This window comes from Triticum dicoccoides, chromosome 2B (assembly GCF_002162155.2).
Source record: "Triticum dicoccoides isolate Atlit2015 ecotype Zavitan chromosome 2B, WEW_v2.0, whole genome shotgun sequence".
Taxonomy (NCBI): domain Eukaryota; kingdom Viridiplantae; phylum Streptophyta; class Magnoliopsida; order Poales; family Poaceae; genus Triticum; species Triticum dicoccoides.
Genome location: NC_041383.1, coordinates 721,973,398 through 721,985,093, shown reverse-complemented (window position 1 = coordinate 721,985,093; position 11,696 = coordinate 721,973,398). Strand labels below are relative to the sequence as shown.

The following is an 11,696-nucleotide window of genomic DNA, read 5'->3' as shown; positions in this document are numbered from 1 at the left end:
GCGCCGTCGCCCCCGCGCCGTCGCCCCCCGACGCCCAGCCGCTGCCGGAGCTTCAATGCCGGCGTCTTCCTCAGTCCGGGCACGGGGTGCAGGACGACGACCGCGGCCGCCGGCCTTCCCACGGCCAACTGAGGCATCCCTTCGACGAGGCCGCCGCCGCCGACCCCGACCCCAACCCCGACCCTGACCCCTCCGGCGACCGGCCACGCCTGCCCAGGTACCTCTCCTCCTTCCTCCTTCCTCCCTCTCCATCCTTCCTCCCTCCCCAACCTATGCATGGTGATTCCTCCCTTCTCCTCCACCCCCTCACCTGCAAACCCTAGGGCCATGGCGGCAGGCTTCTTGCTCCCTCGTAAGAACATCCTCTCTGTTGGCCTACATGTATTTCAGAGAACAAATCCGTAGTTCATTTCATTCTGTTGGCCTGCATTAGGTAAGCATCAAGTGGATTTAACTATTTTAGATAGTTTCAGTTAACTGTTTTGCGTTTCCTAAAGAGGTTCACCTATAGTTTCAAAAATTCAGTCACTGGATATATGCAATAATTTACAAAGAGCAAGTGATGTAGAGCAAAAATTCAGCAAATGATGTATAGTTTCAAAAATTCAGTGAAACTGAACCTACCCTATTGCTTCATGTAGCAAAGGCGGCAATGCAAGCAAGATCATGCTTGGCTTAGCCAAATTCATGTTACTGAATTTTTTCAACATGATAAAATTGTCATGCTACTAAATGTTATAGAAATGCAAGGGAACACAGAAATACTAGGGCACACAACATTTAGAGTACTCTGAAATTCAGTTCTGAAATTTTTTGTTAGATAGTGGCTACACTAATCTAGAGTAGTATCCCAATCTGATGGAGTACTTGATTTGGGGGACTGAACTTATGCTTATGTATGCCATCAGAAGCAGTTCGAAATCATTATTCTCTCTTTTCCTTGCAGGTTTGGGCAACTTCAGTCGGTTGATCTTGAATCCATTGAGCCTTCACTTAGAGCTGGTACTCATCCATGTAACTCTTCACATTTCCATGTAGGATGGTTGCCTATCACTTACTAGTGTGCTAGTGCCCCTTAGTCCAAAGACTAATAGCTATGACAAAGTATAATTCCTTGTAGTGTTTAAGTATAACAAAATTCAGAGAAATGCATGCAGAAGCTAGATCAGTACCAGCTAGCTAGCTAGCTAGTAGTAGTACTACTGCTACTGTTCTTTCCTTTCTTTTGGTAGTACTACTGCTAGTAGTAGTACTACTGCTACTGTTCTTATGTGTGCTGTCCACAGATTGGTGTACAGTCCTCCTTTGTGCTCTTATACACCCCCTTTGTGCTAGATCGAAGTCCAACAGTGGGTGTGGCGACTGTCAACAGTCATGATGATGGACAGATTGCCACAACCATTTGATTTTCTTTTGCATTCATCCTATTGTCAAAACATGCACAATTATTTGACTAATTCCATAGTATTGCTCGATACGGTTGATTCAAAAAGCAGGACAGACAAAAAGGACATATCAAATGTGGACATGTACTGTAAGGAAAGCATAAGCTATTTTATACCGAACAAGTAAAATCATAAGACTAATCTGCTGTATCCATTACTATATTTGGTCCATAGATGTTTATGACTCTGAGCCATGATCTGTAAAAATACATTTGTCATTCTTTCTGTGTTTGTACAGACTTTCTAAACTATTGATGATTTTTTGTTGGGATACATATTATATCTGGAATGGAAGCTCACATAAGTTGAGCTGATTTTTGTCCATATGAAAGCAGAGGACCATATGGTCTGTGGCTGGGTTTTGTCTCCGACCATCGTGTCATGATGAATTTGCAGGTACCCCGAGAGGCCCTTGAGTTTGCCGAAATGTCGATTAACTTCCGTTCCGGCAAATTCGGGTACTCCATATGTCCTATTTTCAGCAAAGGTCATGCTGAAATTTTCCGTGAATTTTAGCATGACTTTGCTAAAAATAGGACATATGGGGTACTTGCGACTAATGCATGGGCCGGGCTATCTTAGTACTTAGTTAAGTAGGATCAACTGCCCTGCCATTCTTGCTGCATTAAATCATAGGTGGCAATAGAGCCAAGTGATTAGGCCCAACTTAGAATTATCCTTAGCATCGATAAACCCTAGATGATAAACCCAACATAGGTGGCAATAGAGCCAAGATTAGGCCCAACCTAGGGTGCCTCGGCATCGATAAACCCTAAATGATGAAAACTTAACTTGGCTGCCCCGGATTCCTCGGTGTCGATGAGAACCTAAATGATGAAAGCTTAGGCTTTTAGGGTGCCTCGGTGTCGACAAACCCTAAATCATGAGACCATGATCTTGTTCCTTGACAATAACCATCTTTTTGACCAAACTTTTTTCCTATTTAGAGAGAAACATGGCCCACAACAATGAGGCCGGTGGTTCGGGCGGCAAGCAATTCTGGGAGCTGTGCCAAGAGATGGAGGAACAACCTCACCGCTATGATGACGCCGCGGAAGACACCGATCCTGATTACACAACCCCTAGTGGCGTCGGGGATGACACCACTGATGGTGCCGCCGAGGATGCCACCACTGATGATGGCGGCGCACACACAGATGGTGGCGGCGCACACACAGATGGCAGCCAACCGAAGAAGCAAAGGAAGGACCGGCGCCCGAATGCGCTCCGCACCGTCAAGGAGGAATTCACTCAAGTGGACTCCGACGGGAATCCAACGGAGCCCAAACATATAGTCAAGGGGTACTCGGTTCAGCTCGGGTGCATTCTCCGGAGCACCGTCTCGATCAACACCGAGAACCTTAGGCATAAGGACCGAGGGAATTTGTGCAACCTCCTCTTCACGAAGCTGCACGAACGATACAAGTTCCCCGCCGAATTTGAAAACACACGCCTCTCAGGGAATAAAGTGAACAATGCCGCCCTCACGAAGATGAGCACGGCCATGTCTACTTGGAGAAGCGCGGTGAAGAGAATGATTGATAAAGGTGATAGTTATGACAAGATCAAGGCGAAATATCCTTTGATGAGCGAAGATGAGTACAAGGAGTTCAAGATCAAGTGCCAGAGCCCCGCAACCTCCGAATCAAGTGCCAGAGCCTCGCAAACTCGATACTCGCGGTCTTGAGACTTGTAATGTTTTATCTTTGTCCGGTCTTTTGAATCCGGAGACTAATATGATGAATTGTATTCGGAGACTAATCTTCTATTGTATTTGATGAATCTGATGTTGCTGTGTGCTGCTGTCTATATTCTATGCAATAATATATTTTGTAACCTGTGCAAAAATCAGAAAAGCAAAAAAAAATAAAACCTAATATTCATACTAATGGCGCACCACACAAGACACTAATGGCGCACTGTGATCATCACACTAATGGCGCATTAGCTGCTGGTGCGCCATTAGAATGCCAAAGCACATTTGTACATATGGCCCCTGGGAGGCATTCTAATGGCGCACTGCAGGCTATACTAATGGCGCACTACGCGGTGCACCATTAGAACACCAGATACTAATGGCGCACCAGTAGTGCGCCATTAGAATTTAATTCTAATGGCGTGATGCCAGTGGCGCACCAGTAGTGCGCCATTATAAGGCAAATCCGGTGCGCCACTAGCATGCCTTTTCCTAGTAGTGCCACGGTGTAACCCGGCTGGAAGTATAACCAGGCCGGACTTGGCGACTCACTAATGACCCGCCCTGACTGGACGACGCACTAAGTGACCCGCCCGATCCTAGCGACTTATGGGTGACCTGGCAAGCGGATCAGAGGAGCGGCAAGACCCGGGGGCTCAGGAGGCTCAAGGCCCAGAAGGCCGGCTTACGTTATGATAGGCCGGCTTAAGAGGAAAGGCGTGAGGAATATCTCCCTTACAAGGAATCAAGACCCAGACTTGAGTCCGGCTTGTAGTACAAGATAGGCTAGTTCTAGTCCAACTAGGACTCCACATGTAACCCGCCCCTCTAACTTATATAAGGAGGGGCAAGGCTTCCCAAGAGGGACAGGAAACAAGAACAATCTCTAGGGCTAGACACAAAGGGGGAGCCGGCTTACGGCGACTCCTCTCATGAGCATAATGAGACCTAGCCACAAACAACATGTAGGGTTATTACCGGATGATGTTTCCCGGGGCCCAAAGCTGTCTAAACCCTTGTCTTGCGTGTTGCGTCTCTCGTCCCGATCAAGCCCTCTCAAGCTACCACATAGATGCGTTGGCCTCGCGACTAAGTCCCGACATTAAGGACATCTGACGTGTTAATTCCACGACAGTTGGCGCCCACCGTGGGGCCTGCGCGCGGTGGTGTTGAGTTCTTGAAGGGCGCTATCCCAGGGATTGAGAAGCTCCGCCCAGCTTATTGAAGAAGTTTCGGTCGACTTGTCGGAGAGTTCCAGCTGGCTCACCGAAAAGGTTCCGACCGCCTTGACGAAAGGTTTCGTCTGAGTCGGCGAAAGGTTCCGACCGCCTCGATGACAGGTTCCGTATGAATCACCAAAGAGTTCCGATCGCCTCGACGAAAAGTTTGGTCCGAATCGCCGAAGGGTTCCAACCGAATCGCCAAAAGGTTTCGTCTGAGTCATCAAGAGTTCCAACTTAGGCTACAGAAAAGTTCCGGATTATCAAAAAGTTTCGGCCAGATTATCAAGAGGTTCCGGTTCAAAAGTTCCGGATTATCAAAAGTTTTGGCCAGATTATCCAGAGGTTCCGGTTTAAAGGTTCCGGATTATCAAAAGTTCCGGCCGGATTATCAAGAGGTTCGGGTAAAAAAGTTCTGGGTTATCAGAGGTTCCGGCCGGATTATCAAGAAGTTCTGGTTCCAAAGATTTCAGCTCAAAAAGTGCCAGACGGGTTATGTGGAGAGCTCAGGCACTAGAAGACACAGAACCAATTAACTCTTTTGGCAAAAAACAAAAGAAGCACTATGCATTATCCGGCGCCAGCATCCGGCAAAAAAAAATACCAGCCATCGCCCCTGCGGTCCGGTTTACGCCAACGCGCCGACTGGCTCGCCCGTCAGCACCACCTTACAACACCACGGACGACTCGCCCGTCCGCTCTCGCGGCCGGTTCACGCGTCCTCACCGGCTTACAACGTGGATGACAACTTGCTCGTCCGCACCGGCTTATAAACGCCATTGCCGGTTTATCGGTTTGTTCCCGCGGCCGATTCACCCGTGAGGGATTTCGGTTTCACCTAGGGATCATCAATTTCATGGCGGATTATTTTCGACCTAAACAAATCAGGAGATATCCATCCAAGTTTGTTTTATTATCATATGTTGTTTTTGTCAAAGAACAAGTTTATCTTTGCCTTGGTCTACAATATTATTTATGCAGGGCAATTATTTATGAAAAAAAGTGATATTATACCGCAGAGGCGGAGACACGCCAACATCTTTTGGCACAGGTGGTCGTCGTTACTCAACGGACTCCTGCACCGGCTTACAACGCCGTGGCCGTCTCTCGCGACCGCGCCGGCTTACAACGCCGTGGCCATCTCTTGCGATCGCGTCGGCTTACAACGCCGTGGCCGTCTCTTATGACCACGCCGGCTTAGAACAAGGAGGACAACTTACCCGCCCGCACCGGTTTACAGCACCACGGTTGATTCATCTGTCTGAGCCGCCTTTGATGTTGCGGTCGTTTTTACGGTCCGTCTCTTGCGGTTTGTCTACATCAACACACCGAGCCGTTTTTTTTCTGGATGAACTGTTTATTGAGTATGAGCAAGTCACTACTTGGGAAGCCCGTTTTCTCTTCCAACAAATTGGAGGAAAAATATTATATATTATCAACCGCCGTCTGCACTGGATGGCTCAATGGATAAGTGCACAAGTCGCCGGCACTATGGTTTGGTTAACTTCAAACAGCCAGTTGGAAGGAACCATTGGCCGAGTTGCTGACACAGTTCATACGAGATCATTTATAACCCGCCGCAATCACCTCAACCTTCTGTGGATAATCACTAGCCTAACATATCAGGTGAAATCCATCCAATATATTTTATATTACAAAAGAGAAATTACTTTGGTTTGCAAGATTGTCCCATGCAGGATTCAAACCAGTCTATATCACGGTTAATTATGGAGAATCTCAAGCCAACTCCTCGAGTCATCTTGAGACTCGGGGGCTACAATGGTATGGCTCGGCAGAATTAGCCGGTTTCAATGGATTCAAGAATTCCGGGTCATTCGAGGGAAGGTAGCCCGGTTCCAGAGGCTACCGCTATATTGGTGAAAAATTTAAAGCCCGTCAGAAAATTTCCGGCTTAAAAAGAAGGACTCCGGTTTAAAATCCGGTTCAAGAGACATCTCTCTCCCGCAAAGCACTGACACTCTTAATATCTGGTTTAAAATCCGGCTCAAGGTAAATTTATCTCTTACAAAGTTTTGAAGCTTTCAAATCCGGTTTAAACTTCCGGTTCAAAAGAATTAATCTCTCGCAAGTTCGAGTTCTCAGAAAGATTACAGGGTGCGAAAAAGAACTTGCTGCCATGATGCGCGGTTTAAACATAGGTATCCTGCCTTACGACTTATCTTATTATGGTCACTTGGGGGCTTCCTGTTCAAACATAGGTCGTATCCGAACCAAAGAGAACATAGCTGTCGATACTCGCTTGATCGGCATACTGCCAAACCCACTTGGGGGCTTCTTGATCATATTTGAATCATAGCTTAACCCCTTTGGGTCTGACGTGGATCGTATACGAATCAGTGTCATTAAACAAATCTTATGGTCACTTGGGGCTTCCTGTTCAAACATAGGTCGTATTCGAACCAAAGAGAACATAGCTGTCGATACCCACTTGATCGCATCGCCAAAGCCACTGGGGGCTATATGATCGTATTCGAATCTTAGCTTAACCCCTTTGGAACGGTTTACTGATCGTATCCGAATCAGAAGCCTCAAAAAGTTTTATTCTATCTCTGGTAAAGTTTATTGCAGCCACAATTACTTAACTTGAGACCTTTTGGGGATTATATCTCACATGTATATAAGTGTTTATGATTAACCCGGCCTGACTTTTGACTATAAGTCGCCAGCTTATGACAACCATCATTTATATGGAAGCATTGGCTTCTAAGGATTGGATTATCACCCTTATTACACAGGTCATGTAAACCGGCCGTACGAATTCAATATCACAGTGGTCATTTGGGGGTTTTCCTGTTCAAACATAGGTCGTATTCGAACCAAAGAGAACATAACTGTCGATACCCACTTTGATCGGCAACGCCAAACGCCATTGGGGGCTATATGATCGTATTTGAATCTTAGCTTAACCCCTTTGGAACGCTTTACTGATCGTATTCGAATCCGAAGCCTCAAAATTTTTATCTGTTTTTATAGAATCACAAGTATTTGAGTTGTTACAAATATCATATGTGCCGGATCTTACAGAGTTGAGCTATCAACTTCACTATCCGGGTCACATAATCCGGCGGTATCATTCAAAGGATCATAGGGATCTTGTGATCTACTTGTGTGCAGGATAAGACTACATTTGGGTGGTTACCCGCCCTGGCTTTTGACGTTAAGTCGCTAGGGCATATGTTGTTTAAACTCTTTGCAGGATTTGCAGGAATATGACATATAAATGATTAAGTTCAAGCTCATTACCAAACTTGATGCTTCAAAATAATTATCCGTTCTGGATTTTTCTCAAAGGCTATAAGCCGCCAGGTTATAAAAATTCCGGGTTTACTTAAATCATCGTCGGCCAAGAGCCGCCGAGCATTTAAACTCTGCGTTTACTTATCAACCGATGAGGTATTAAAAATTTTAATAGCCAAAACTGGCTGGATTTTCATGATGATATTGAATGATTGAGGTTTTCATACCGGGTTATATTATTCATATCTTGAATAGCCAACATGGCTGGATTTCTATTGTGATTATCAATAACCAATATTATTGAGGTTTTCAAAGTCGCTTTAGTGCACTGGCTATTATTTTATCAAAGGATATGATTTATTCTACAATGGAAGGAATAGTCCCGAGTCGCTGCAGGCTTACGACCCGGCACTTGGGGGCTACATTATTCAAATTGAGATTATATCAAATATGCAAGTCTCATGTTGCTGCAAGCATGCACCATGACACTTGGGGGCTAATGCAAAGTCATTGTTTGCTCACCTTATTGAAGACCCGACTCATCACATCGTAATGAGCCGGCCCTTGGGGGCTACCAATTTCTCCTGTTAACAGTTCAAGGTCATAAGTTTTAAATCCATTATATTGAAGGATCCATTGCTCAGTTGGTAAAGCACAAAGCTCTTAACCTTGTGGACGTGGGCTCAAGCCCCGTGGTGGAGATTACATCATATGATGTTTCAATGAAGTATATATAAAGTACCAGCTCAATATTATCTTACTGAGCCGGCCCTTGGGGGCTACACGTTGCTGTTCAAATCTACATGATCATATTTATAAAGTCCCTGCTCATTATTGCATAATGACCTGACCCTTGGAGGCTACACTGGTTGAAGTTTTTATGAGCATAAGGCAATTACAAGTCCCAGGTTGCTGCAAGCATGACAACCCAAAACTTGGGGGCTACCTATGTGGAATATTCAGTTTATGACTAATGATTGAGATGAACAAACCGGATTTCTTCTTTGGTTGCAACACTTATATTGGAGCAAGTCTTAAGCTATCACTATGTTCTCCTCTTAAGACTTGGGGGCTACAGGTATTATGCATATATAAGGAGGAACATCTTCAAATTATCAGTTTTGAGCAAATCAGGAAGATCAATTACATGACCCGGTGTCAACAACAATTATGACTCGATGTCATGAGTCTTTTATAACCCGGAGTTTTTGGTAATGATAAACCAGCAAGTTTTATATCTTCAAGCCGGCTGAATATCAGATGAGTATTTGAAGACCAAAATTATTTAACCCGGCGCCTTGGAAGCCGACTCAAGTGGATTATTCTTCACAATATTTTTCTATGAGAAACCAACATCATCAAATTGATTGTGAAGCTGGTCTATTGACCCGGATTTTTTAGAAGAAGGAAATGACAAGGACTTAAGGATGTTCAGGTGCCGGTTTACAAGAATTCTTAACCCAGAGCACAACCTATCAAATTTGTTCTTGTGTTTATTTTGCAGCATAAGTTTACCATGGCTAAATCCAAGCTAAACTTGGGGGCTAATGTCGGGGATATACCCCGCGGTGTAACCCGGCTGGAAGTATAACTCGGCCGGACTTGGCGACTCACTAATGACCCGCCATGACTGGACGACACACTAAGTGACCCGCCCGATCCTGGTGACCTATGGGTGACCTGGCAAGCGGATCAGAGGAGCGACAAGGCCCGAGGGCCCAGGAGGCTCAAGGCCCAGAAGGCCGGCTTACGTTATGATAGGCTGGCTTAAGAGGAAAGGCGTGAGGAATATCTCCCTTACAAGGAATCAAGACCCGGACTTGAGTCCGGCTTGTAGTACAAGATAGGCTAGTTCTAGTCCTACTAGGACTCCACATATAACCCGCCCCTCTAACTTATATAAGGAGGGGCAAGGCTCCCCAAGAGGGACAGGAAACAAGAACAATCTCTAGGGCTAGACACAAAGGGGGAGACGGCTTACGGCGACTCCTCTCATGAGCATAATGAGACCTAGCCACAAACAGCATGTAGGGTTATTACCGGATGATGTTTCCCGGGGCCTGAAGCTGTCTAAACCCTTGTCTTGCGTGTTGCGTCTCTCGTCCCGATCAACCCCTCTCAAGCTACCACATAGATGCGTTGGCCTCGCGACTAAGTCCCGACATTAAGAACATCTGAAGTGTTAATTCCACAACAATTCATTTTGAGGAATCCTTTGACTTGTTTAATGTTTAAACAATGGTTACATGTCGCCTGAATATGCGATGGGAGGTGCTTTTTCTGTAAGATCAGACACATATAGCTTCGGTGTTCTTCTCTTAGAGATTGTCAGTGGCTTGAAGACTAGTTCACCTCAGCTTATAACAAACTTTTCTAGCCTTATCACTTATGCAAGTATGTTTATAAGATATTTTCAATCTCCCCCTTACCCCTTTCCCAGCAGAAAAGTTAGTAACTTGATGTTGACCTCATTCTGTTACTCGGGCATGGAGATTGTGGGAAGATGGAAATGCAATTGAACTTGTGGACTCTTCCTTTGTTGCAAGTTGCCGACTTCATGAAGTTCTGCGCTGTATTCATGTGGGACTCTTGTGTGTTCAAGACCGTGCTAGGGATAGGCCACTTATGTCATCGATTATGCTTATGTTAGAGAACGAAAGCGTGTCGCTTCCAGCTCCAAAGCAACCTATATATTTGGCTCTAGGTACTTGTGCAGACGAAGAAGGAAGGGAGATTACATCAAACTCTGTGAATGCAGTGAGTATCACAACAGTTGATGGTCGTTAGTATATGCAGATCTTAGTACGGCTTAATTGTATACTTTATGGCTTGCTCTCCGTGTACTGATTTTTTGTGTGGTTATTTATAATAACTTGTACGTATGAGTTTATTATATAAGAAAAGTTGTGAATAAGAGAGGGGGAACCGCCCTCACCCCTAACCCTGCCCTGCAATTCAATATGTTGTACTAAATGTATAGTGCCGATGCCGGAAAAAATGGAGCGATGGAGACGCCCGTTGGCTCTGGCGACACGGCGGCTTAGCCGCCGCTCCAGCCCCCGTCCCCTTCCTCGACCGCGGCCTGCCTGCCGGTGCTCCCCTCGCCTGCCCCGCCGTCGACTCCCCCTGCTGGACCGTCGCGCGTGGTCTGGGCGGACCTCGCTGAGGCCGACGACATCGCCGTGGAGCGCCCCGTCGTATGCCGGGATCGCGTCCCCCCCAAGGCTCCGGTCCGGCTGCCTCGGCTCGACTCTGCCGGTGGCCTTACTCCCAGGGGTGGGAGTTCGGCCGCCCACGGGGTTGACCGGTGCCGCCGCCGGCCTTCGGGCTCATCGTTGCTGGTGGGGGTGAAAGGTGCCCCCTTGGGGTCTGGGGCTCCCCCCGGAGTCACCGCACCGGTGGCTGGGGTGCCGCTGGCCGCGCCAACCGCAGCTCCGCACGCTCCTCCTAGAAGGCCGCAGCAGCTTCGTCCTCCTCCGCCCTGGCTGGCCCGTCGTCGGCGTCCGTGTCGGAGCTCTCGGCCGTGCTCTCCAGGCGCTCCCCATTTCGTCCATTCATCTCCTCGTTCGGCGCCTCCTCATCCCTGTCTCCTGGTGGCTGTTGTGCCCCGTCCTGGCCTCGCTGCCCCCGTCCTGCCCCACCGGTGGCCACCACAGCGGCGCTCGGGGAAACCCTTGCCCCCAGCCTGGTTTCCCCGGGTCGGTCGTACCGAGCCGCGTTGGTACTGGGCCGCCCCGTGGCCCACTCCATTGGGCCCACCCCGGTGTCTTCGGCCGTGGGGCCGCCGGATGGGGTGCGGGCCGTTGGCCGTTTCATGGGCCGGTCACCTGGGCTGGTTTCGCCCCGCACGGCCCAGCCTTGCCCATCGGTGGGCACTGGCCCGACTAGGCGCACCATTTGGCCCCCGGTAGGGTTTCCTCGCCAACCCTCCACTAGCCCCGCGCCTCCAGCTCCCTTCCCTGACGCGCCCCTCGCCGCCCCTCTCTACCCCCCTCTTGTCGGCGCTCCCGACCCCCTCGTGCCCCCTCTCCTCCCCCGTCGGCCATGCCCAGGGAATGGGACGACGACGTGGGCCGC

The 11,696-nt window shown here is 47.9% G+C and overlaps 1 pseudogene; it reads left to right on the top strand.

Annotated features, from left to right (window-relative positions):
* LOC119361251 overlaps positions 1-10,406 on the top strand; it is a 51,439-nt pseudogene extending 41,033 nt beyond the window's left edge.
* The last annotated feature ends 1,290 nt before the right edge of the window (positions 10,407-11,696 follow it).